At 36.7% G+C, this 6,230-nt stretch overlaps 1 pseudogene; it reads left to right on the top strand.

The window, feature by feature from the left end:
* Positions 1-1,827: 1,827 nt before the first annotated feature.
* On the top strand, positions 1,828-2,949 carry LOC108177402 (olfactory receptor 2B11-like; annotated as a pseudogene).
* Positions 2,950-6,230: the final 3,281 nt, after the last annotated feature.

Here is a 6,230-nt window from a genome sequence, read left to right as displayed (position 1 = left end):
AGACTATTGGAACTCATAGAAGAGTTTGGCAAAGGAGCAGGATATAAAATCAATGCACAAAAATCAACAGTCTTTGTCTACACAGGCAATGCCATGGCTGAGGAAGAACTTCTAAGATCAATCCCATTCACAATAGCTACAAAAACAATTGAATACCTTGGAATAAACTCAACCAAGGATGTTAAAGGTCTCTATGATGAGAATTACAAAACCTTAAAGAAAGAAATAGAAGAGGATACCAAGAAATGGAAAAATCTTCCATGCTCATGGATTGGAAGAATCGACATCATCAAAATGTCCATTCTCCCAAAAGCAATTTATAAACTCAGTGGGACACCAACAAGATACCAAAGACATTCTTCTCAGATCTAGAAAAAATGATGCTGAAATTCATATGGAGACGCCAGATCCTCAAATAGCTAAAGCAAACTTGTGCAACAAAAACAAAGCCAGAGGCATCACAATACCAGATTTCAGGACATACTACAGGGCAGTTGTAATCAAAACAGCATGGTACTGGTACAGAAACAGATGGATAGACCAATGGAACAGAATAGAAACACCAGAAATCAATCCAAACATCTACAGCCAACTCATATTTGATCAAGGATCTAAAACCAATTCCTAGAGTAAGGACAGTCTATTCAATAAATGGTGCTGGAAAAATTTATTTCCACATGCAGAATCATGATGCAAGACCCCTACCTTTCACCTTAAACAAAAATCCACTCAACATGGATTAAAGACTTAAATCTATGACCCAACCCCATCAAATTATTAGAGAACATTGGAGAAACCCTGCAAGATATAGGTACCAGCAAAGACTTCTTGGAAAAGACCCCAGAAGCACAGGTAGTCAAAGCCAAAATTAACATTTTGGATTGCATCAAATTGAGAATTTTCTGTACTTCAAAAGAAACAGTCAGGAAAGTGAAGAGGCAACCGACAGAATGGGAAAAATATTTGTAAACTATGCAACAGATAAAGGGTTGAAAACCAGAATCTACAAAGAAATCAAGAAACACCACAACATCAAAACAAACAACCCACTTCAGAGATGGGCCAAGGACCTCAATAGACACTTTTCAAAAGAGGAAATCCTAATGGCCAACAGGCACATGAAAAAATGTTCAAGATCACTAGCAATCAGGGAAATGCAAATCAAAACCACAATGAGGTTTCACCTCACCCCGGTTAGAATGGCTCACATACAGAAATCTACCAACAACAGATGCTGGAGAGGATGTGGAGAAAAAGGGACACCAATCCACTGTTGGTGGGAATGCAAACTGGTAAAGCCACAATATAAGTCAGTTTGGAGATCCTCAGAAACCTGAATATAGCCCTACCACATGGCCCAGCCATCCCACTCCTTGGAATTTACCCAAATAAATTAAATTGGAAAATAAAAGAGCTGTGTGTACTTCCATGTTTATTGCAGCTCAATTCACAATAGCAAAGACATGGAATCAACCTAAATATCCATCACCAGTAGACTAGATAAAGTATTAAGAGCATTACTTTGGAGTTTCCAAAAGATACTTCTACTTTTCATTTAATACCCACAAGAATTAAGGAAGTAGCTGTTATACTTTTTATACAGAGGAGGAAATTCAGCCTCAGAATAGTTACCTTATTTGCTTCAGCTAACCATCTTTAATTCATAGTGTCATGAATGAAAATGTTATCACCCGGTGTATATTCTTCATTTTCCCCAGATGATATTGAACCTTACTATCCATGAATGAATGCCAATACGTAATAGTCATTAACTCTTTCTAGCACTTTCGTCACTACTCTCTTAATTCATGAAACAAACTGAGGATAATGGCACTGATTAATGAAAGCCACCCTGAAGAGTTCATTCTATTCAGCTTTGATGACTGGCCTTGGCTGGAGCTGCCTCTCTTCATTGTTCTCCTCATAACATACCCCATGGCCCTGCTGGGAAACATTGCCATCATTCTGCTGTCCAAGATAGACCCACGACTCCACAGCCCCATGTATTTCTTCCTCACCAACCTCTCCTTTCTGGACATGTGTTACACCACAAGCATTGTCTCTCAGATGATGTTTAACCTGGGAAGCTCCAAGAAGACCATCAGCTATATGGGATGTGCAATTCAGCTTTACATCTTCCACACGATGGGGGCCACAGAATGTCTGCTCTTGGCGCTTATGTCCTTTGATCGCTATGTGGCCATCTGCAGACCTCTGCACTACCCGCTCATCATGAATCAATACATTTGCCACTTATTCGTATTCACTGTGTGGCTGGGTGGAATCACCTATGCTGTCTTGGAGGCCACTGTTACATTACAGTTGCCTCTGTGTGGAGTCAATACACTGGATCACTTGCTGTGTGAGATTCCAGTTCTGATAAAGACTGCCTGTGGGGAAAAGTAGGTTAATGGGCTCACACTCTCTGTGGTGTGCATTTTTATATTAGTTGTTCCTCTATGTTCATTTTTTGCTTCTTATGCTCATATTGGTCATGCTATTTTTAGATTAAATCTTCCGAGGGAAGGAAAAAGGCTTTTGGGACATGTTCCTCACATCTCATTGTAGTTTTCTTTTTTATTGTCCTAGCATTAGCATGTACCTTCAGCCCCCCTCCACAATCTCAAAGGACCAGCCCAAGTTCATGGCTCTCTTCTTTTTTTTAAGCTTTTATTTAATGAATATAAATTTCCAAAGTACAGCTTCTGGATTACAATGGCTCTCCCCCCAATAACTTCCCTCCCACCCGCAACCCTCCCCTTTCCCTCTCCCTCTCCCCTTCCATTCACATCAAGATTCATTTTCAATTCTCTTTATATACAGAAGATCATGGCTCTCTTCTATGGAGTGGTGACTCCTACACCCAACTCTTTTGTCTACACACTAAGAAATAAAGAAGTGAAGGGGGATTTGAGGGACATGATGAGGAGCATTTTCAATCCCAAGTGATAGTAGACATCAAATGAAATTAGATATCAGTTAGAGTGGGTTTAAATGTATCTCTCTAATAACTCATTATTTTATCCTAAATATTATAGTATATGTTCTTTTGGAAAATGTATCAATTCTGACATCCTTTATAAATATATAAAGCAAAGAAGAAGTTTAGTTACTCTCTACTAATATAGTACATTGTTTGTGGAAATACCTTAAATTATTATATTATGGTTCATACATACATAAATAGTAACTGTGTTAGATAGTTAAAATTAACAATATAAATTAATATATTAATTCATTAGCTCAAGTGACTCTTCAAAAGAATATCATGATAGTCATCCATAATTGGGCTCCATCAGTGTCACATGAGAATTGGTCATCTCTCTTCATTTTGTTCCAAGTGTAAGAGGGCAGCATGGCACGCTGAACATTCCATGTGAGCCACATTACATTTTCAAAGAATCATGAGTTTCACATGAGGTTGTACCTTCAACTTAAAGTGATGCTTTAGATTCTTTAAATTGCATTAAAATTCTAATTTCATTAATATATTTTATGTTATTTTTGTTACTGAATTTATAATTACATATTAAATAAATTAGAATAAAGATGTAAAAATATGGTAAATATTCTTAAAATTTATCTTGCATAACATAGCCATGAATTTTCTGAACCAGTGAGAGAACAAAAAAGTGATGTAATAGTTTGTATTTGGCAACATTCCTGTACATAAATAGGGAAAACCAGGAATACCTATTAAATCTGTTTGAAAATCTGTATGATAAATAAATAATTTATATTTCTGCAATGGAAAATTACATGATTACATAAAAAATTGAGAATCTTTAATCAATATAAATTTTGAATATGAGATTTTAAGATAATAAAATACAGAGGCAGCTTACTGTTCTAATCTATGGAAAGATAGTTTTAAAAAAGTGGAGAGAGTTCAATCTCAGGAAAGGGTTAGGGAGAAAACTTCAATAGGAACTCCATACAAGTTAGAGGAAAGTTTATAGCAATTCATGCCTACATCAAAAATTGGAAAGGAATCAATTAAATGAGCTATCAATGCATTTAAAGGTCTTAGAAAAACAACAACAAACTAAACCAAAAATTTTAAAAAGTTTAAAAAATATTAACATTAGAGAAGAAACAAAATTGAAACCAAAAAAATACAAAAAATCAGCAAAATAAGATTTTTTTCCAAAAAATAAGCAAAACTGATACACTGTTGGTCCAAAAATCAAGTACAAAAAAGAGGGAGAAGACCCAAATTAGTTAAATTAGAGTAGAAAAAAGTAACAACAGATACCACAGAAATAAAAAAAATCATCAGGAATTACTACAAAGAACTGTATGTCAACAAATTAGGAAATCTAGAAGAAATGGATAGATTCCTGGACACATATAACTTCCCTAAATTGAGCCATGAGGACATAGAAAACCTAAACAGACCAAGAACCAAGACAGAAATTGAATCACTAATAAAGACACTCCCAACAAAGAAAAGTAGAGGATCGAATGGCTTCACTGCTGATTTCTACCAGACATTTAAAGAATAATTAACTCCAATTCTTATAAAGCTATTCAAAATAATTGAAATGGATTGAATTCTCCCAAACCACTTCTATGAAGCCAGAATCACGTTAATGCCTAAATCTGAAAAAGATACAACAGAAAAGAGAACCACAGACCAATTTTTCTGAAGAATATAGGTGCAAAAATTCTCAACAAAATAATATCCAATTGACTCTAATAAAAATTCAGAAAGATTATTCACCCAGACCAAGTGGGATTTATCCCTGGTATGATTTAACATTTGAAAATCAATCAATGTCATACATCGTATAAACAAACTGAGAACAAAAACCATATGATTATCTCAATAAATGCAGAGAAAGCATTTGATAAAACATCTTCATGATGAAAACCTTAAGCAAATTGGGTATAGAAGGAACATTCCTCAATACAATCAAGGCAACTTATGACAAACCAACAGCCAACATTCTATTGAATTAGGTAAAGTTGAGAGCATTCCTGCTAAGATCCAGAACCGGACAAAAGTCCCCATTCTCACCACTGCTATTTAATATAGTCCCGGAAGTTTTAGTCAGAATCATTAGGAAAGAAAAAAATATCAAAGGGATACAAATTGAGAAGGAGGAAGTCAAACTATATTTATTTGCAGATAACATGATTCTAAATTTATGGGATCTGGCAGGTGCCACCGTAGCTCAATAGGCTAATCCTCCGCCTGTGGCGCCAGCACACCGGGTTCTAGTCCCGGTTGGGGCACCAGATTCTGTCCCAGTTGCCCCTCTTCCAGGCCAGCTCTCTGCTGTGGCCCAGGAGTGCAGTGGAGGATGGCCCAAGTGCTTGGGCCCTGTACCCACATGGGAGACCAGGAGAAGCACCTGGCTCCTGGCTTCGGATCAGCGCAGTGCGCCGGCCACAGTGGCCACTGGGGGGTGAACCAACGGAAAAGGAAGATCTTTCGCTCTGACTCTCTCTCTCTCTCTCACTGTCCACTCTGCCTGTCGAAAAAAATTAAAAATAAATAAATAAATAAATAAATTTATGGGATCCAAAATACTCCACTAAGAGACTATTGGAACTCATAAAATAGTTCAGTAAAGTGACAGGGTATAAAATTAACACACAAAAATCAACGGTCTGTGTATACACAAATAATGTCAAGGCTGAGAAAGAACTTCTAAAATCAATCCTATTCACAATAACCAAAAAATAAAATTAAATTCCTTGGAATAATTTTAACTATGGACATCAAAGATCTTAACGATAAGATTACAAACATTAAAGAAATAAATAGGAGATGATAAAGGGGCTGGTGCTGTGGCATAGCAGGTGAAGCTGCCTGCAGTGCCAGCATCACATATGGGCACTGGTTCAAGTCCTGGCTGCTCCACTTCTGACCCAGCTCTCTGCTATGGCCTAGGAAAGCAATAGAAGATGGCTGAAATCCTTGGGCCCCTGTATCCATATGAGAGACCCAAAAGAAGCTCCTGGCTGCAGGCTTTGGATTAGCCTAGCTCTGGCCTTTGTGGCCATTTGGGGAGTTAACCAGCAGATGGAAGACCTCTCTCTAAAAATATATATGCCTCTGCCTCTGCAGCTCTGCCTTTCAAATAAATAAATAATTTTTCTAAAAAGTAGTGAGAGGAAAGGTTTTATTTATACTCATAGATATGCTTTATTTGTTTTATTTTCCATTTCTGGAATATATATTGAAATATATATATAGAAAAAATGTGTAGTAGCATGAGCAA

This window comes from Oryctolagus cuniculus, chromosome 5 (genome assembly GCF_964237555.1).
Source record: "Oryctolagus cuniculus chromosome 5, mOryCun1.1, whole genome shotgun sequence".
NCBI lineage: Eukaryota > Metazoa > Chordata > Mammalia > Lagomorpha > Leporidae > Oryctolagus > Oryctolagus cuniculus.
This window is presented reverse-complemented; position numbering and strand designations above follow the sequence as displayed.